The sequence below is a fragment of the Chrysochloris asiatica genome, unplaced genomic scaffold (assembly GCF_000296735.1).
Source record: "Chrysochloris asiatica unplaced genomic scaffold, ChrAsi1.0 scaffold00233, whole genome shotgun sequence".
NCBI classification, from domain to species: domain Eukaryota; kingdom Metazoa; phylum Chordata; class Mammalia; order Afrosoricida; family Chrysochloridae; genus Chrysochloris; species Chrysochloris asiatica.
The window spans coordinates 2,306,402-2,329,066 of record NW_006408751.1 but is presented as its reverse complement, the minus strand read 5'-3'; the positions used below and the strand labels follow the sequence as shown (position 1 = coordinate 2,329,066).

Here is a 22,665-nt window from a genome sequence, read left to right as displayed (position 1 = left end):
ATAATGGTGCAAGGAACATAAAATTGAATAAGTTTGAGTTTGTTGATATGGGTCCATCAAGCACAGATTCTTCATTCAATGTTAAAGGTTGAGAGGTTAAAAAAGAATCTAAAGTTTATTTGGGTGGTTTACTGAAGCATGAATTAAGGGATGGCCTTCACTAAACAAAGCTGAAGTGCCAGACATGGTTTGGTATATTGTAGAAGAAGGTATCTAAAATCTTAGAGAAACTGGTATGTTAGAGCAGACACCAATTACCACAACGGTGAGGAACAAATCTGTGAAGGGGTTCCAGAATGCTTAAATACTGCTGTGATTGACATTTTATGTAAGTAGGGGGAACTGTCCAATCCGAATTGAGATACTTAATTACACTATGGCTGATTGGACCCAAGTGGTGGCACTTAATAACAAAAATGTGGTGGTCATGGTTACCATAATACAAAACAGTAATCAGAATAGTCTGACTTGTATGGACTTACGGTGTTGGGTACTTCATCATGGTGTTCCTAGGAGTGAAAAAGAATTATTAAATATTAACTTGATGTATAAAAGTGGAAAATTTGATATCAAATGTACAGTAGTCTAACTTAAATCACCAGAATAGAGAGTCATGGCCCCTCAATCAATTCAGAGTCCCTTGATTGAAAGAGAGACTGGTTCCCTTTGAAGAAGGACCCCACTATGTTGCCAAAACATTATACTGTTGATCTTCCCCAAATGCCAAAGGGATCTATGGCATTTAATAAGAGCAAATTCTCACTGGATAAAAGGAAACAGTCAAACTTTTCAGTGATTACAGGACACGGGTTCTGAACTAAAACTAATTCCAGGAGACCCAAAACATCAGCGAAGTCCACTATCCAAAGTGGATCCATATGAAAGTAGCTTATTAATGGAATTTTATCTTAGCTAGATTCACTGCACAGTGGCTCTAGTGAGTCCCTGAAGTAATCTTGTAGTGATTTCAAAAATGCATAATTGATAAAGTCACACTCAGAAATTGGCAGAATCCCCATGTTGGGTTCCTGACATGTGGATTAAGGGCTGCTATGTGGAAGCCATACCTAAGAAAATAGTAAATCAAAAGCAATATTGCCTTCTTGGATTGAGTGCAGAGATTATTGCCACCATAAAAGACTTGAAGGATACATGGCTGGTAATTTCTTTCACATCTCTATTTAACTCATCTATTTTCCTTATGCAAACAGTAGATGCAACTTAGAGAATGACAGGTAAGTATAAATTTAACCAGGTAGTGACTTCAATTGTAGCTACTGTTTCAGAAGTGGTTCCAATGCAAATTAATACATCTTTTGGTGTCTAGAATAAATCTATTGATCTGGTAAATACCTTTTTCTTATTTCCAATTTTTAAGAAGCAATATAAGCAGTTTGCCTTCAGTAGTCAAAGCAAGCAAAACACCTTCATTGTTCTGTTTAAAGATATATCAACTCTCCAACAGTATGTCATAATTTAGGCTACAGGTAACTTAATGACATTTCTCTTTCCCAAGACATCACACCAGTCTTGTTGACATTACATTGAATGGACCTAGTAAATTGATGACATTACACTGAATGGACCTAGTAAAAAGTGCTAATGATTCTAGACTAATTGGTAAGACATTGGCAAACTGGAGGAAGGGAAATTAATCCAACAAAAATTCAAGTGCCTTTCATTTTGATGAAGTCCTTTGGCATGTGACATGTTAAGATATTCCTTCTAAAGTGAAGGATAAATTGTTGTATTTGACTTCTTACAACAACTAAAAGAAGCACAACGCCTGGTGTTTGGATTTTGAAGACAACATATGCCTCATTTAGGTGTGCTATTTAGTCTCTTCACAAATGACTCAATGAGCTGCTAGCTTTGAAAGGATCACTGAGTAAAAGAAGGCTCTACAACAGGTCCAGGTTGCCAGGGAAGCCACTCTACCACTTGGGTCATGTAATCTGGCTGATCTAATGGTGTTTTGTTATCTCTAGAGTGCTGCTCTAACAGTGGATGTCTCTAACAAAGAAAAAAATGATTCTTTCATAATTTAGATTGCTAGAAGTCCAAATTCAGATCTCTGGTTCTAGGGAAAGGCTTTTTCTATCTGTCATCTCTGGAGGAATATCCTGTTTCCTTTTAAAAGCTGTGATCCTGAGTGTTCCTTGGAGATCTATATATGTCTTGCATTAATCTAACTTGTGGTCTAGATGATTCTCAATGCAGGGACTATGGGTCTATAGGATATGCTCCACTCCCAGTTCTACCTTGTGGTAGTCACAAGTTTATGCTCATTCTTTCTCTTTTATGTCTCTATTTTAAGATAAACGGTAATACAGCCAACACCTTTGGAAAACTCACCTTACATGGAATCAGGACTATGGCCTGAGTTAAGGTGCTGCATCCCACCATAATCCTGTGTCACTAACAAAACAAACATACCTAATCCTCACTAAAATCATCTAATTCTGTTTCATGTTGTTATCCTTGCTAGGTGTCATCGAGTCAGTTCTGACTCATAGCCACCCTGTATAGGGTTTCCAAGGAGTGACTGGTGAGTTTGAACCGACAACCTTGTGGTTTAAATCGACCTTGTGGTCCAGTGCTTTATTCCACAGTGCCACACCAAGACTCCATAAAGGTCGGAATTTACAACACATCACAAATGAAGCATAATTACATTAAGTCACATCATGAAGGTTAATTTCATAATTACATATTTGCAAAACTGTATCATTTCATAGAGTCCTAGTATGGCGCTATAGGGTAAGCACTGGACCACAGTTTGATTTAAACCACAAAGTTTGTGGTCCACTCACCTTGGAAACTCTATACAGAGTTGCTATGAATTATAACTGACTCGACAACTCTTAATAACAACAACAACATCACCATTACACAACCTCCAAACTACATTATTATGTAGCTATGAAACCACTTAGAGTCTGGCCTAGCCATGCTGACACATATTTTTGGAGGACACAGTTCAATTCATGAAGAATGGTGCTTGAAATACCAGTGGTAGAGATGTTGTTTGGAGACTTTAGGAAGGCCCGCAGTGAAAACTCTTAGGATTTTATAACAAAGTTCTGTCATCTTCTGTGTATAAATACTGTATTTGAGAAACGTCTTTTGGCTTGTTATTGGGATTTTATAACAAAATTCTGTCATCTTCTGTATATAAACAAATACTGTATTTGAGAAACATCTTTTGGCTTGTTACTGGACTTTGTTAGAAACTAACTGCTTAGTCATGGGCAACCAAGTCATTATGTGGCATGAGGGTCCTATCATGGTGGTTCCTAACACAAAGTACATAAAATCTTATCTATACAACAAAAATCCATCATTGAATGAAACTGGGATATAAGTTTGGGGTCTAGGAGGACCTGAAGGCACAAGCAAGTTGCATGAGAAATTAGCCCAAATGCTCTTGGTCTCCGCTCTTGTCACAGTCCTCATTTTCTTCTCCCAGTCCTCATCTCTGACCTCCTGGGACTTCCTTATGATCAACTGACTAAGGAAGTGAAAACTTGAGTCTCATTTATAGATAGCTCTGCATGATACAGAGGCACCACTCAAATATGTATAGCAATAGTATTATAGCTCCTTTCTGGAACCACCATGAAATCGAGTGATGAATAAAAAAAATTATCACGAAGGGCAGGACTTTGAGAAGTGCTTTGTTCACTTTGATCTGCTTGTTAATTTTGCTTGGACAGAAAAATAGCCAGATCTACGATTGTATACTGTAACCAATAATTTGACTGGATGGTCAGGAACTTGGTAGGACCAATTGGAATATAAACTAAGTTTTTGTATTTGTAGATGACTCAATTGTTTACATTTTTACTTGGGCTTTAGCTATTTTTTCTGAAACTGATTAGAAGACTTTAAAAACCATTTTAAAATCTCCTTTTTTTTTTTTTTTTGTTTACAAATATGTATCAAGGGCAGTTTATTCCTTTGGTTTTGATATCTATATTAAAACATTTGACTCAAGTGGCAGATTAAGCCCTGAGCCTGAATTTAACTGACCTATATACTCTGATGGCTATTTCAGACCAAGATATAATTTTTGGTAGAATTGCTTTTTCCATTTTCTCAATAAGAGTAAAATCTTTCTGAGGATTAATAATTAAACATATGAAGCATTCTAAAGAATGGTGTATCAGTAAAAATAAACATTTAAAAGCACAGTAGATAATAAATGCTTACCATTGGAAGTCACATTCTAAGTGAAGAGCTAAGCCTAAATATCCATTTAGAATCAGTTTTAGGATGGATTCTGTAGAGGAGTAAAACCAGTAAATGCATGTGAGGGAACTTCAAAAAGTTCATGGAAAAATTCCATTATCTTTTAACTCCATTTTTCCATGAAAGTTTTATTTAAGATGGGAAAGCATCACATGATTCAAAAGTTTTCCTTTTTGTTTTTCTGACATCCATTAAACTTCCTTGCATAAATATATTTTTTCCTAAGAACAAATTCGTTATAAAATTCAATTTAATCACTTACTGTAAAAATGGCATGGAGGAGGTGGCTGACCTCCTCTGACTTCACAATGGAGAAATAAACATCAAGAGTCCAAGGTTGATTCCCTTGAAGTGGAGGTCAAACATGCCTCCACCTGCCAACCTTTTTACCAATTCTGGGTTCAATAATTCATTGCAATGGCCACACAGAATACACAGGTGAGTTTTAAGATTAAGGTTTATTCAGTAACAGGTTATGTAATACAATGATATTTTCATACGGCTATTCTACCATAGGTCTCGTAACTCTCACCAAACAACTTTTTTCTGGGTAAAAAAAAGTGGGAGAAGATATTTATGGGATGATATAATTCAACTATAATTGTTAAAAGTGTTCATTGTTGTTGTAAAAACTTGAAATTCTACCATGGGTACAAAATGAGCCATTTCAGAAATAAGAGGGGAGATTTCACTATCATCAAGAAGAAAGAGCCAGGAGTGAAGGACATCTTTGAACCCCTGTGATTCCTGTGCATTTAGCCTTCTTGACCCAAGGACAGAGAGCTGTGATGCTGAAGGAGTGGCAGAGAAGCAGGCAGCAGTAACAAAATCAAAATCAGAGCATGAAACGGAGCAATGCGCTTTCCAGAAAGCCCATGCAGCAAATAAAGCTGAGCAACAGCTTGCAGTGTGGGGCCGAGGTTTGCTGACCCATAGAGTAATAGCCCAGTGCCTTCAGGCTGAGGTTTCTGGAGGTGTGGTGTGTCTTGTGGGCATTTATTAGCAGAGTTAAAAGAGCTTTGTTAGCATTACAAAGGCAGAGAGGCTTGTCTGTAGGAACAACTGTTGAGAGGCTGTCCTAATTGGAACAACTTTCCTGAGCATTTCTGTTTTGTAACCTAAATTGTCACCTGTTACGGATGACATTGAAAAGTATGAGTATTCCTGAACACTTAATTGTGCTCATGAGGAATCTGTACATAGACCAAGAGGCAGCTGTTCAAACAGAACATGTGAACACTGAATGGTTTAAATTAAGAAAGGTGTGTGACAGGTTTGTATTCTTTCACCATACTTATTCAAGCTGTATGCTGAGCAAATAATACAAGAAGCTGGGTTATATGAAGAAAAACATGGCATCAGGATTAGAGGAAGACTTATTAACAACCTGCGTTATGCAGATGCTACAACCTTGCTTATTGAAAGTGAAGAGGACTTAAAATATTTACTAATGAAGATCAAAGGGCACAGCTTTTGATATGGAGATATGGATTGCATCTCAATGTAAAGAAAACAAAAGTCCTCACCATAGGACCTATAAACAACATTCTTATCAATGGAGAAAGATTGAAGTTGTCAAGGACTTCATTCTTCTTGGATCAACCATCAACATCCATGGAAGTAGCAGTCAAGAAATCAGATGACGTATTGCATTAGTCAAATCTGCTGCACAAGACCATTTTAAAGTGTTGAAGAACAAATGTCAGCTTGAGGATTAACATGTGCCTACCCAAGCCATGGTATTTTCAATAACTTCAAATGTATGCAAAAACTGGAAGTGAATAAGGAAGACAGTAGAAGAATTGACGCATTTGAGTTATGGTGTTAGAGGAGAATATTGAAAGTGCCACGGGCTGCCTAAAGAACCAACAGATCTGTGTTGGAAGAAGTGCAGCCAGAGTGCTCCTTGGAGGCCAGGATAGTCAATCTTTGTCTCTCATACTTTGGACATGTTTTCAGGAGGGACCAGTTTCTACATAAGGATATCATGTTTGGTAAGGTGGAGGATCAGAGAAAAAGATGAAGACCCCCAGTGAGATGGATTGGCAAAGTGGCACCATCAATGGGCTCAAGTGTGGCAACAATTTTGAGTTTGGCCCAGGATCGGACAGTGTTTCGTTCTGTTGTGCATAGGGTCACCATGAGTCAGTACCGACTCAATGGCACCTAACAACAATAACAACAACAACGTCCCTAGTAAGGATAGGAGTGAGTGCATACAATAAGCACTGGACTGCATGCAATAAGCCCTGGGCTGCAAAACCCTACACAGAGTTGCTGTGAGTTGGAACCAACTTAATGGCACTTAACAAAAATAGCAACATATGAGTGTCAACACTGAAGTGGAGAAGCTTTTTATTCAACTGCTAATTTTCAGTGTTGAACACTTGTGAGTCCTGGTGTGGTGCTGTGGGCTAATGCATTAGACTGCAAAGTCGTTTGAACTGCAAGGTCAGTGGTTCAAACTCACCAGCTGCTCTTTGGAAACCCTATGCAGGTTCGCTATGGGTCGGAATCGACTTGATGGCACTTCATAACAACAAAAGCTTTATTTAGCCTTAGTGGCACATGATTAAATGTTTGGCTGCAAACCAAAAGATCAGCATCCTGCTACTCCTTAGTAGAATACACCTTACAATGTGCTCCTGTGAAGACTGTTAGTGTTGGAATGAGGTGCCCTTGAGTTTATCACAACTCACTGCCCTATATCATCCTCACAAATATTGCCATGTTTGAGCCCATTGTTGCAGCCCGTGTGTCACTCCACCTTATCGAGGGTCTTCTCTTTTGATAACCCTCTATTTTACCCAGCATGATTTCTTTCTTCAGGAGTTATTAGTCACTCCTGATCCCATGGCCAAAATACGTGAAACAAAGTCACTATTTTTGCTTCTAAAGAACATCCTGGCTGTACTTCTTCTAATACAGACTTGTTTATACTTCTGGCAGTGCATGTTACATTTATTATTCTTTGCCATCACCATATTTCAAAGACATCAATTCTTCTAAGGTCATCCTCATTCATTGCTCAGTTTTCACTTGCTTATGAAGTAATTGAAAATACCATGGCTTGGGTTAAGCATGCCTTAGTCTTCAAAGTGATAACTTTGAAAGAGATCTTTTGAAGCACATTCATCCAATGTCATATGTTACTTGATTTCTTGATTGTTACATCATTGGACATTGATTGTGGTTCCATGTAAACCGAAATACTTGACAACTTTGATTTTTTTTCTCCATTTATCTTGATGTTGCTTACTGGTCCAGTAGTGAGGATTTTTGCTTTCTTCCTGTTGAGGTGTGATCCATACTGAAGGCTATAGTCTTTGATCTTCATTAGTTAGTGCTTCAGGTCATCTTCACTATCAGCAAGAAGAGTTGTGCCATCTGAATATTGCAGGTTGGTAAGCCATTCTTCTTCATATTGTTTGGCTTCTTGAATTATTTGCTCAGCATATTGATTGAATAAAAGAGCTCTGGTAGCATAGTGGTTACGAATCGGTCTGCGAACCACAAGGTCAGCAGTTGAAAACTACCAGCTGTTCCGCGGGAGGAAGATGAGACTTTCTGCTCCTGTAAAGATTTACAGCCTCGGAAACCCTGTACAGGGTCGCTATGAGTCGGAACTGACTCCACAGCACGTAACAACAACATTGATTGAGTAACTATGGTGAAAGTGTACCATTCTGACACACCTTTCTTGATTTTCCAACATACATTATTCCCAAACAACTTCTTCTGGGTCACTGTTCAGATTCTGCCTTAGCACAAGTAAGTATTCTGGAATTCTCATTCTTTGCAGTGTTCTCTATAAGTTTTTATGATCCACATAGTCCACTTTTTTGTTTTTTGTTTTTTTTTTTACCATCAATAAAATACAGCTAAATATCTTTCTGTAGTCTCTGTGTCAACCAAGAATTATATGGAGTCCTCTTTCCACATTCTCTTCTGAATCCAGCTTGAATATCTGGCAGTTTCCTGTCAATTAACTGCCACACCCATTTCTCAATTATCTTCAGAAATTTTTTATCTAAGTGAGATACCAATGATGTATTTGGATAATTTCTGGAGTCTTTGAAATGAACATAAATATGGATCTATTTCATTAGTTGGTATGGTAACTGTCTTCCAAATTTATTTTTATAAACAAGTGAACATCTTCAGCACTGCATCCATTTGTTGAAAGATTCCAGTTAATATTCCATCAATTCCTAGAGCCATGTTTTTTAACAAAGCCCTCAGTGCAGTTCTTCCTTTAATATCATTGGTTCTTGATAATACCCTGCCCACTAAGATGATTGCAAGGAGCTCTGGTAGCGTAGTGGTTCTGAGTCAGGCTGCTAATCTCAAGGTCAGCAGTTCAAAACTACCAGCTGTTCCGTGGGAGAAAGTTGAGGCTTTCTGGTCTCGTAAAGATTTGCAGCCTCGGAAACCCTCTGCAGGGTCACTATGAGTCGGAACCGACTCCATGGTACTTAACAACAACAACAACAAGATGATTGTGGAGTCCTGGTGTGGCACTGTGGATTAAGGCGATGGATTGCAAAATTGGTTTGAACCATAAAGTCAGCGGTTCAAGCTCACCAGCCACTCCTTGGAAACCCCATACAGGGTCTCTATGGGTCAGAACCAACTCGATGGTGCTTAACAACCAAGATGGTTGCACATTTATCAATTCTTTTTGTTATAGTGATCTTTGTATTCCTTCCATCTACTTTTGATGCTTCCTACATTGTTCAATGTTTTGTCATTAGAAGTCTTCAATATTACAACTTGAGGCCTGAATCTGTTCTTCAGTTCCTTCAGTATGAAAAATTTCAGGAATGTTCCTCCCTTTTGATTTTCTAACTCCAGGTCTTTGCTCATCTTATCGTAATACTTTGTCTTCTTGAGTCACTCTTTGAAATCCTGTCTTCAATTACTTCATCATTTCTTGCTTCAGCTTAGCTATTCTACATTCAAGAATGAGTTTCTGACTCTCTTTTAGCATCTATTGTGGTCTTTGCATTCGTTCCTGTCTTCTAAGGACCTTTTTTCTCCCTTCATGCATGATATCCTTGATGTTACCCCACATCTTAACTGTTCTTCAGTTATTAGTGTTTAATGACTTAAATCTATTCTTCAGATTTAGATTTAAGAGATCTTCAGATATTTTAATATCATGTGGAATATCCACAAGGTCATGTTTTGCCTCTCATGGACTTGTTTTAATTTACTTCAGCTTTAACTTGAACTTGCATATGAGCAATTGATGGTTTGTTCTGTAGATGGCCCATGCCTTATTTTTGTTGATGGCATTGAATTTCTCCATCGTCTCTCCTCATAGATATACTCAATTTGATTCCTGTGCTTTCCATTTGGCAACATTCACTTGTATGTTGTTGTGGTTAGGTACCTTTGAGTTGGTTTTGCATCATAGCACCCCTATGCACAACAGAATTAAGCACTGCATGTTCTGTACCATGCTTACAATTGTTATATTTGAGCCCATTATTGTTCCTACTGTGTGAATCCATTCCATTAGGGGTTCTCTTCTTTTGCAATGAACCTCCATATTGTGAACCATGATGTCCTTCTCCAGAAACCAGTCTCTTTTAATAACATGTCCAAAGTGAAAGAGATGAAATCTCACAATTCTCATTTCTAAGGAGCATTTGACTCTACTTCTATGAAGACAGATTTGTTTGTTCTTCTGACAGTCCTTGGAATTTAAGTGGTGCTCTCCAACACCATAATTTAGATGCATCAATTCTTCTATCATCTTCCTTATTCATTGCCTAAATTTCATATGCATATGTGGCACTGTAAGATCAGTCCTGGACTTCAAACCACAAGGTCGGCAGTTCAAACCTACCAACTGCTCCTTGGAAACTCTATACAGGGTCACTTTGAGTAGAACTGATTTATAGCACCAAATAACAACAAATAAGGCAATTAAGGAGCCCTGGTATCATAGTGAATTATATGCAGATGAAACAACCTTGCTTGTTGAAAGTGAAGAGGACTTGAACTACTTACTGACTAAGATCAAAGAATATATTCTTCAATTGGATTGCACCTCAATGTAAAGATAACAAAAATCCTCACAACTGGACCAATAAAATCATCATGATAAATAGAGAAATGATTGAAGTTGTCACAGATTTCATTTTGCTTACGTAGATAATCAGCACTTGTGGAAGCAGCAGTGTAGAAATCAAATGAAATGTTTGTTTGAAGTGTTCAAAGAGCAGAGATATCAGTTTGAGGACTAAGATATTTCTGACTGGAGCCATGGTATTTTCATTTGCCTCATATGCATGTGAAACTTGGAATATGAATAAGAAAGATCTTAGAAGAATTGATACATTTGAATTATGGTGTTGGTGAAGAACATTCAAAGTACCATGGACTTCAAGAACAAACAGATCTGTCTGATACGAAGTACAATCAGAATGCTCCTTAGAAGGCAGGTTGATGAGACTTTGTATCTAGTACATGGGACATATTTTCAGGAGGGACCAATTCTTTGGTAAGGACTTCATGTTTGTAAAACTGGAGGGAGTGAAAGATTAGCAGCAGAAATTTAGGATTTTTTAATAAATATTCTGTAATTTACCATAGTCAGAGCTGGCAGTCACAGCTGCTCTTGACATGATGTTTAAAATCACATGAGTTCATCTGTAGTCCTTAAAATCACGTGCCCTTATTTTTGTTGTTGCCAGTGTTTCCATAGTCACTTATTTTGCTAATTTTTCTTGTGTTTTAGCTACAGTATTGTGATATTTTGTATTTGTGAACCTATCTATATCAGTAAATTTTCTAAGAATGAATTAGTAATTAAAGAAAAAAGATAAAAGTGAAAAAAAAATGCTTCTGCTTTGTTACTATTAATGTTGTAACTAATAATGTTGCCTTTCAATGTAGAAAGACTTTACAAGACAATTTTGTTGTTAGTAGTCCTATAATCCAAGGAATATATTTAGGCAAATTTATCACATATCATTCTATGGTTAAAATTAGTAATAATCATTAGTAAGGATTCTGTATGGCCTGTTAGTGAGAAGTTCGATAGTGGGTACAGTGTCATCCTGAATTACTGCACTGGTTTGTGCCAATTCTAATATTACCACTGATTGTAATGGTAGAAGAAAAGTATTCGTAGCAAGTAACACCAGAGTAATTCTATTATCTATAGAAAATGAAATAAAACAATACACACGAATCAAAATGGGTTCTACTAGCAGCTACATCTCAGATTATTTCCTCAGCATACAGGTTGAATAAGTATGGTGAAGGATACAATACTGATACACCCCTTTTAAAGTTTTAACCCAGACAGTAGTTTCTTGTTCTGTTCAAATTTCTGCCTACTGGTTCATGTACAGGTTCTGCCTGAGCATAATTTGTTGTTGCCATTAAGTGATATAAAGTCGATTCTGACCCACAGAAAGCCTATACAGGGTTTCCATAGAGCAGCTAGTGAGCTTGAACCACCAACATCGTGGTTCAAACAGACCTTGCAGTCCAGCACATTAAGCTGCAGTGCTGTCTGGAATTCCCATTCTTCAAAATGTTACCCATAATCCACAGTTTTAGGAACAGAGGAAGGCTCATCAATAGTTTATGATATGCAGGTGAAAGTGAAAAGGGCTTGAAGTATTTCTTGACCCATTGAAGCAGCTGTCAAAAAATTAAATGATATATTTCACTGGACGCAATGCCTATAAAAGACCTCTATAAAGTGTTAAAAAGCAAAGATTTCACTTTGAGGATTAAGATGATCCAATTTATTGGATCTTCAATTGTATCATATAAACACAAAAGCTGGACTGGAAGACCAGATGATTGTGAAATATATGAATTATGGTACTAGCTAAAAATACTGAATATACCACAAAATCAGTCACTATGAAAACACTTGCAGCAATAAAAACAAGGGTGCATGCTTTTAAAGACTACAGATGAAGCCATGTGATTAAAAACATTGTCATTAGCAGCTGTAATTGCTAGCTCTGACTATAATGCATTAGTATATATTTCTAAAAAATCATAAATTTCTGCTGAAAGACTGCACAAAAAGAAGAATCTGTCTTGAAAAAAGTATAGCTGAAATGCTCCTTAGAAGAAGGACTTTCACTTCCAACCCATATGAAATAAGGAGTATTGGATTTCCCCTCCTACCTAAAACAATTAACATATAAACAAAACATTTGGACTGATAGTTTGAAGATACTGAACAGCCAGCAACGAACGCCAGTTACCCCTGAGAGAAGGGAAAGAAACCAAATGAGTTCTGTGGTTGTCCTAGTTTACTGTTCTGAGAGTGTTTCTAGGTTGTGACACAGAGAGAGGAACTCAGTAGACTCCCTGAATTATGGAGCTAAAGGAACCAGAGTTTGAAGAAAAGAATAAGGGAATGCAAGAATTATGATGAACGTTGTCAAACATCTCCCATGCTTTGGTTTTTCTGTCACTCAATAAATCACTCAACAAACCTATTCATGCTGTTTCTTCCATACAGATTACTAAACAAATCTTGGGTTATTTATTGCTCTTCCTTAGAATTTTAATAAGTCTCAAAATGGTTGGTTGAAAATTGTTGTTATGTGTAATTTAGCAAATAAACCATCTGTATTTCAGGGTGATAAATGACTAAATATGCATTGGTCATCATAGTTGTTTGTGATGTTTAAACTCCAAGGATGTTTGGCCCTTTCTATTTCATAGTAAATGTCCTTTTTTATTCTCCATCTTTAACCATAAAGGAAGTAAGCAAAGATACATGCCCTTAACTATTGCTGTGTGTCACTCTCAAAATGCTTGAATTTTAGAAATGGGTGAAAGAATTTTTATCAATAAAACATAAAATGCGTATACAGACCATTATTACTTGGCCTTGAAACTTCAAAGGGTTAAACACTTAACCATTCTTTCCAGGTTATTTGTATATTAAATAACGTCACAACTGTTAAAAGGCTTGTGAGTTAAAAGGCTTTTGTATGGTTTTTGCCACCACTCATCTGTTAGTTTTGGTGGACTGTGTACTGCAGTGGTGCTGGAAGCTATGCCTCCAGTATTTTAAATACCAGCAGAATCATCCATAGTGGAAAAGTTTCAGTTGAGTTTTCATACTAAGAATAAGAAAAAGATAGGCCACTTCTAAAGGATTATCCACTGAAAATCTTATAGAGTCCTAGTGTGGTGCCATAGGATAAGCCCTGGACTACTAACCTCAAGGCCAGTGGTTCAAACCCATCAACTGCACCTCAGAATCCATGCAAAAGATCGCTATGACTCAAAACTAACTTGAGGGCACTTATTAACTACAATAACCTCCATTGAACATTTTTGATTGTCTTTATCCCTCATCATAATCATAATGCCTCTAGGTAAAACTTTCTTTACTTTTGTACCCATTTACCATAATAGATGTAATAATGGTCAACATCTCAAAATAAAAGGCAAACATGACAAAAATAATAGTAAACTAGCCACACTGTGATGAGAGGGACAAACTTTCTATTCTTTACTGTTCATGCCAACTGCCAAGGAAGACAGAGTTGAATTCACCTTATTCTGGACTCTAAGTTTTACATTTGTAAAGAAAGGAGACATTATATACAAAATAAAAAGTTGTAGTTAGTTGGTGAGTCATCTGAGGGTGGAGTCTATGCTCAAATGTTTCATAATACATATCTCCAGAGTATATATTCTAAATTCCACAGAATAAATCCATAAAAGGCTCTGATTTCAATTACAAGGAAGAAAATAAATATGAATGTAATATAAACAAATAATAAAAACAAAATTGAAAATTTGGGGATGATTTTATAATATAGAAAGAAAAATGGTAATAATAAAGAACAGGCATTTTCAAAGCACCACTGAGGCTACTGTGCTAATCAAGTTATTGATGTGATGCTGTTATGAAAGAAAATACTTCCTTATGTTGCACTGCAGTATTTTTTTCAAAAAAAAAAAAAAAAGTGATTAACACATTTTTTCAAGAATTTTTTTCTAGTATGAAGTCATGTTTTCATCTATCTAGATCGTTTTAACAATCAAAAAGTAAATTTTTTTATTTTAGTTTTGTTTCTGTAGTATCAATGACTGTTCTACATTCAACAAAGGTAAAAGAGAATTGTTGTTGTTAGGTGGCAAAGAGTTAGTACCAACTCATAGCGACCCTATGTATGTACAACAGAACGAAACATTGCCCGATCCTGGGCCAACCTCAGAATCATTGCTACCTTTGAGCCTACTGATGCTGCCACTGTGCTAATCCTCTTATACTTTCACCCTCTGCTTTACCAAACATGATATCCTTCTCCAATGACTGGTTACTCCTGACAATATGTCCAAAATATTAAAGACGAGGTCTGCCCATTCTGGCTTCCAAGGAGCACTACTTCTTCCAACACAGATTTATTTGTTCTTTTGGCAGTGCATTGTACTTTCAATATTCTCCTCTAACACCATAATTCAAATGCATCAATTCTCCTACAGTCTTCAGTTGCTTTCATGAGTGTTTGATGGTTGATCCAAGCAAATTGAAGTCACTGACAACTTCAATCTTTTCTCCATTTATCATGATGTTATTTATTGGTCCAGTGGTGAGGATTTTTGTTTTCTTTACATTGAGGTGCAACCCATACCAAAGGCTACACAACGGCTTTTGATTGTGTAGCTCATAACAAGCTATGGACCACATTGTAAAGTATGAATATTCCGGAACACTTAATTGGGCTCATAAAGAACCTGTACATAGACCAGAGGCAGTTGGTCAAACAGAACAAGGGAACACTGAAGGGTTTAAAATTAGGAAAAGTGTGCACCAACGTTGTATCCTTTCACCATATTTATTCAATCTATATGTTGAGCAAATAATCAGAGAAGTCTGGATTATATTAAGAAGAACATGGCATCAGAATTGGAGGTAGACTCATTAACAACCTGTGATAAGCAGATGATACAACCTTGCTTACTGAAAATACTTATTGTTGAGGATCAAAGAAGAATTAACGTCCCCCAAAACATATTTTAGATAATCCAAAAAGTTATAAAACATACTTCTATAGCCAGATAAAATTGAATAAGAAAACAATAAGCTATTTACGTTGAGCAAGCATCAAGCTCCATAAAAAAATATAATGAATTTGGGTCTTAAGTAAATTTAGATGTTCTTTTTGTTGTTTTCTTTATAAACTGTATTAATGATTTTTTTCACAAATAGCACACTTATGTAAATAACATGTATATGTATAATGGACAGGTGTGAAAAATATGTGCAAAAGTTCCACCATAGTGCACCATGTATATACCAAGCATGTGAAGACACACACACTGCCCCTACGGGTCCCCAATATGGTCTATTGCATCCATCTTGTTTAAGTCAAAGAACCACAGCCCCTGAGCACGCACAGTTCTCATACCTGTCCTGCAGCATTCTCGCAAATGCGAGGGCCACATGGCTCAAGAATCACAGCTGACTAATCGGATGATCCAGTGAAATGTATGCAGCTGTAGCCCACGGGCCTCTCTTCCTTGTGGCATGTCTGGCCTGGGTTATGCAGACTGTCATGCCTCCTAGGTTGGGGTCAACCACCCTAGCAAACTTTTCCACCCCAGCATGGAAAAAGTGTTTTCTTTCTGCATTGGACAAAGAGGTTGCAAAGAAGGGAAGGAATCCTGCCAGGAGCTAAACTGCTTTAGAAACTTCAGATTAGGTTGATGAAGGTCTGCTGCTGGAAAACAAATGTCCACATCAACAAATGCCAAGGCAAAGCCTTACCATTAAATCCACTGAACAGGAAAAAAGAAAATTAATTGAAGCCAATAACATGTCAAAACACATTGATATAGCACACTTATGAAAATGATGCATGAGGGTTGCACAGTGTGAAAAGTTACATAGCATGCAATCCTGGTGTGGCACTCTGGGATAATGCACAGGATCACAAGGTTAGTTTGAACTGTAAGGTCAGTTGTTCAAATTCACCAGCCGATCCTCAGAAACTATACAGGTTCACAATGAGTCAGAACTGACTCGATGGCACTTAACAACAACAACAACATTGCTGTATAACAAATCACACAAAATTGAGTGGCTTGAAAATAAATACATTAATTATCTTACAGTTTTTGTGGATCAGAAATGCAGACATAGCTAAGTTAAATAACTGGTGCAATATTTCTCATGAAGTTTCAGTAAAACTGTCAGGTCAGTAGTCATATGCGAAGGCTCATGGAGGCTGACGATCCACTATTTTAACTCACATGAGTTTTACAGGCTTTGGATCCTTAATATGTGGGTCTCCACACAAGCTTGCTTCATGGTTTGCAACTGGCTTCCCCTAATGCAAGTGACCCAAGAGAGAATTGGAGCAAGCACACCACACACAGAAGTCACAAACTTTATTTTAAACCAATCTCGGAAGTGACAACACATCATTTCTGCTATATTCTATTTACTAGAAGCAAGTCACTGACTCAAATACACATTAACCCCTGGGAATTACACAGGATTGGTAGTCATTTAGGTCAACCATTGTTGTTGTTAAGTACTGTGGAGTCGGTTCCGACTCATAGTGACCCTGCACAGGGTTTCCGAGGCTGTAAATCTTTACGAGAGCAGAAAGCCTCATCATTCTCCCGCGGAACAGCTGGTAGTTTTGTACTGCCGACCTTGAAGTGAGCAGCCCAATTCGTAACCACTACGCTATCAGAGTTCCTTATGGACCTTAAAGAGAGCATGGCAAACCTGTTGTTTTCTTCTCTAATTCACATCTCTGATGATCCCAGCAGTTAAACTAGATAAAGAAGGAGGAAAATAATCAAAATCCCAAATAAGGAATCACAAATTAGTTCCAAAATTCAAGATGGAAAAATCCCCACAGTCTATGGCCATTCAGTAAATTTCTGTCACAGAATCTAATGTTACCTTCTAACTGCCACCTCAAAATTCCAGTAAGAAACATGACTTCTTCATTCACCATAAAATGTCCAATGTAACTCTGGAAATGGTCTGGTAAGCTCCCAAGGTGTGATTAAAAGAAACGTAGTTGTGAAGTTAGATGGGCTATATTATTGTTCCAATTCTGATAATGCATTTACTGGGCTTCAGTATAAACTTGATACTTTGCATCATTTCTCACACCCTGCCAGTACTCATAAATAACTGTGATAGAAAACTTTGGAATGCTACGTTCTGCATATGTAAATGTTAATGTAAATTTTTAATTTGGACTTCTTAAACTTCTAATGCAATTAAAATCCCACCACTACTCTGGATGCCAAGCCCTAATTAAATATCAAGAAATTCGAGATTTCAATATGAATATGCTTGTTTTCGAAATTGAAATCTCTGTCAATTTTCACAGACATTATTTCCCAATAAATTCTTCTTTGTGCCACACTGACCTCTCATGATGTCTATATAGGGCTACATTTTAAGCATTGTTGTTGTTAAGTGCCATCGAGTTGGTTCCAACCCGTAGCGACCCTGGATAGGGTTTCCGAGGAGCGGCTGGTTAGCTTGAACCACCAACCTTGCAGTTCAAACGGCTTTGCAATCTGGCGCATTAACCCACAGCGCCAAACTAGGACTCCTTTTAAGCATTGCTGTTGTTGTTGTGAAGTGCCGTCGAGTCGGTTCCGACCCATAGCGACCCTGTATAGGGTTTCCGAGGAGCAGCTGGTGAGCTTGAACTGCTGACCTTTCAGTTCAAATGGCTTTGCAGTCTTGCGCTTTAACCCACAGCGCCACACCAGGACCCACAGTGCCACACCAGGACTCCTTTTAAACATTAGAGAGAAGTAAAATACATTTAGTGTTTATTTGAAGAATAAGGGGGAAATTAAGGACAGAACAGAATGACAAAATAACATAATCCTTAAATTAGTGAGTAATAGTTCTGGTAGTGCTTTGCACTGTGAAACAAACAGAAGCAAAAATAAAATATATTTTTAGTGAATTTTGCTTTATTTCAGAATTGGCAAATAGGTCAAAAGTAAAAGAGCACTTTAAAAATATTCTTAAATGAGAGATATTTATACTAAAGATTCAAAAGCCAAACAGCAAAATATCTCTCTTTGTATGGGTTATAGTGCTAAGAAATCTTGGATTATAACTTGTCTAGTTACACTTCTTGTGCCTTGTCCTACTTGGATTTGAATTATAAAATTTCTTGGATTTTCATTTTTCTGTTTAGACTACATTAACTCTGACCGTAACTCTAAGGGCTACAAAGTAGTTGTTTGCTCAGCAGATCATCTTCTTCCTTGAAAATCTGAAGTAACACTGCTCTTGAAGTTGGGGTGTGATACACTAAGATTTGCACCAGAAAATTTTGAGACTGGCAGAAGAAAATCTCTCTAAATTGAGAGATCCTACAGCTATGAACTGTTCTCTCCTTGACATAGTTTAAGTCTGGAGGCATTTAGAGCATGAAGTAAGAGTCTTCACTTTTATTGGCTATGTGTGGGTTGTTTGGTTTCTTGGCAGGCATGTTTTGCATGTTGAATATTTCCCATGAATACTTTCTTTTTGTTTAATGTTTGGGAGCCTCTAATTCTAGTAAATAACCAGTAAATTAAGAAAAACAAATTAAATATCCACTATTTCATGGTTTGGTTATGCACCTTTTAGGGGGATGTGTTTGGGGCCTAAATGTTCTACTTAATTGCCTAAATTCTAGATTTTTGTTCTGCTTGTTATAAACCTTCAATGAGTTTGCAACTTCCTTGGTAGGTAGGAATTATCCCATGTTTGTTTACTTCTTACAAGGCCTCATGAGATAATTCCTACCTAGCATAAAATAGGATTTAAAGTAGACATATATTTTGCCTATTCCTAAGTGTTTAAAAAATGTTTGCTATTAAATCAATACTATAAAATTAAATCAAGGAGATGGTTTACATAGAGATATTTTTAAATGCTCCAATGTTGTAGAAATGTTCTTTTATACAACTCCTTTTGTTATTTTCTAATGGTTCTTATTTATTTATAGGGCAACATTTTACATATTCACTTTCCACTTCTCTAAATTCCTTATCTTAACGTTTAACAAAAATCTAAAATGCGATTCATTCTGTCCTTTCAGTTATCCGTTGTTAGCTATTAAGCCAAGAAAATAGCTTGATCAAGATGAATCATAACAACTCTTAAAAAGTAAATTTACATACAGTCCTATCTCATACATTTTATCTCACTATATCTCCTTCTCTCCTTTGTGCCGTGAAGTTGGAACCGACTCATAGCCGACCCTGTACAGGGTTTCTGAGGCTGTAAATCTTTACGACAGCAGAAAGCCTCATATTTCTTCCGCGGGAACAGCTGGTAGTTTCGAACTGCTGACCTTGCTGTTTGCAGCCTGATTTGTAATCACTACGCTACCAGAACTCCTTTCCCTCCTATGTTGTTGTTGTTGTAAAGTGCCGTTGAGTCGGTTTTGACCCATAGCAACCCTGTATAGGGTTTCCGAGGAGCAGCTGGTGAGCTTGAACCGCGACCTTACAGTTCAAATGGCTTTGCAGTCTGGCGCATTAACCCACAGCGCCACACCAGGACTCCTTCCCACCTATACTACTCCTTTATTAATGGTCATATTTTTATCACCATTGTAATAGTCATCTATTATGTTGTTGTTAGGTGCCATTGAGTGGGAACCGACTCATAGCCATGAACAACAGAACAAAACAATGTCTAATTCTGGGCCAACCTCACTACTGCTGCCACACTCGATGCCATCAATGATGCCACCTGGCCGATCCATCTCGTTGGGGGTCTTCCTCTTTTTCTCTGACCCTCCATCTTACCCAGCATGACATCCTTTTCCAGCGACTGTTCCCTCCTGACAATATGTCCAAAGTATGAGAGACGAAGCTTAGCCATCCTGGCCTCCAAGGAGAACTTCTTCAAAATATTGTATTTCAAAATGCTGCAAGTTTTATTATTCTTAATTATATTCAAATATTATCCCTTCCTTACTAAATAAATTAAATATTTTTCTCTTTTCCATAGAATAAAATAAAATAAAAATATGGCTCCTAATAGATATTTCAAGAATAACAGAGCATACCTTAAGACAAGTTTTCATTGAAAAGAGTATGTAAGATGAAAGTAAAAAGGTAAGAAATTTTGGAAAGGAACTTGAATTTTTTATTGGCAATTAGCCATACTATATACATTCATATTGAAAGAAACCTTGACTCAATTGTCTGGAAATAACTTTTAAACCATGAGCTGAAACTATCCCATGAAACCATCTTTGAATTAATAAACAGTCTTGTTTAATGAATAATGTGTCATGAGCATTGTGCCCTGCCAAAAATACATATATAAGATCAATGTGACAACAATAACTCTAAAACACAAATGAAAATTTGAAGGTCAGCATCTAAGCTAGCAATAGTGAAGCCATCTGGTCGAAGAGGTAGTGAGCATGGTACCACCATGTAAAGTATGTAACCATTGCCAATGAACTGTATATGGAAAACTTGTTGATTTGGTACATGTTTTGAAAATAAAAATAAAATAGATTTGAAGATATTTCTTTACAATTTTAAGGATCTGCATCCCTTTTTTTGGCAATGAGAAATAACTGCAGAAGCTTTAGTAAGGAAGTGGTACGATAGGATTTATAGTATGGGAATAGCACTCAGACTGCAATTAATATGAAACAGAAAGATAACGAACTAGGGAGAGGTCAGATAGATGTCTATCTCAGTAAGTCCACTTAAGAGGGAGGAAAGAAGGAGATATAAGGAACATAACTGCAGTGATTTGATGACTTGTTAGAGAAAGTAGGGTGGGGAAATTAAAAGAGCAGGAATATAAGTTTTTGTTTGAATGAAAAAGTAGATTGTATTTACTATTACCAAAAATAGAAAAATTTAGTGGGAAAACAGGTTTGATTAGGATTGTAAGAGATGGGTGATTAGTGGTGGTAACATCACATGAAGAACATGCTGACTTTAGTTCTGAATATCTTGAAGTGAAGCATCCTGTGAAATATTCAAAGAAAATATTCAATATGGAAGTACCTAGTTAAGATCCTTCATGTACTTCTTGGTTTCATTATCCATAGTGTTTAATACATTGCCATAGTTGTTGTCAGGTATCATTGGATTGGTTATGACTCATAGAGACCCTATGTACAACAAAACAAAACACTACCCAGTACTGCACTATTGTTGTTACTGTTGTTAAGGTGCTATCAAATTGGTTGCATCTCAAAGCAACCTTGTATAGGGTTTCCAGGCTGTAAATCTTTATGGGAACAGAAAGTCTCATTTTTGTCCTGTTGAGTGGCTGGTAGATACTAACAGCTGATCTTGAGGTTTGAAGGCCAACTCATAACCCATTACACTACCAAGGCTCCTTTTCTGAACTATTGTTGCTGTTGTTAAGTGTCGTTGAGTTGATTCTGACTCATAGTTATTTTGTGTAGGGTTTTTAAGGAGCTGGTGACTTTGAGCCATCAACTGTGAGTGCTTATCCTACAGCGTTACACCAGGACTCCATTAGTGCTCAATAAATTCTTCCTCAAATGAATGGACAAGTATGAATTAGTGAATGAATACAGTCACGTTTCCAAATAAAAGAGAGGAATTTATCATTTTTCTCTAACTCTAGTGCCTACACTCATGAGCTCTAACTCTAGTGCCTACACTCATGGCTCATGAGCAAATCAAGGAGGAGAACATACCAGAGTGCTCAGTAGAAGTGAACCCTGTACTGATAATGTCATTAAGTAGCCATTGGCTATGTATTCTTAGCTAAGCCCTGGGAAGAATAGCAAAAATGAGCTTTCCACTGATCAGGTTTCATATGTCCATCTGTACAAAATTCAAAAGAATAATTCTTAGGTACCTTCAAAGAATTGATAGAAAGATTGAGGAAAGTAAGGCGAACACAGGAAAAAACTTCAGTAGAATTCAGGAAAGCACTACAAGAGCAAGGAGACAAAATAAATGCAAATTTTGAAATAATACAAAATCTTCTATTATATATTAAGATTAATGCTAAGATTTCAGAAATGAACAATAAATTGAAAGGACAAAGAAGTAGACTCAAAATAATGAAAGTCTGAATTAGTGAGCTTGAAGATAAATCTCTCAATACTAATATGCTAGAAGAACAATCAGAATAAAAAGAATGAAGAAAAAAAAAATTGAAGAAAGCCTAAGAGTTATGTTGAACATCAGGAAGAGTAATAGCTTATGGGTACAAAGTCCCAGATCTCTAAGAGAAAATAAAAAGCACAGAGAAAGCTGTCAAAGAATTGTTGAGAAAAAACTTCCCTAGCCTAAGATGAGAAGATTAGCATACTAGAAGCTGAATGAACCCCAAACAACAGATCCAAAAGAAAATCGCTAAGGTATATCATGATCAAACTTTCTAAAACCAAAGACAAGGAAAGAATCTTGAGA

At 36.9% G+C, this 22,665-nt stretch overlaps 1 pseudogene; it reads left to right on the top strand.

Moving 5' to 3' along the window:
* Positions 1–1,228: 1,228 nt before the first annotated feature.
* The window catches only part of LOC102839646, a 128,077-nt pseudogene continuing 106,640 nt past the window's right edge, over positions 1,229–22,665 (top strand).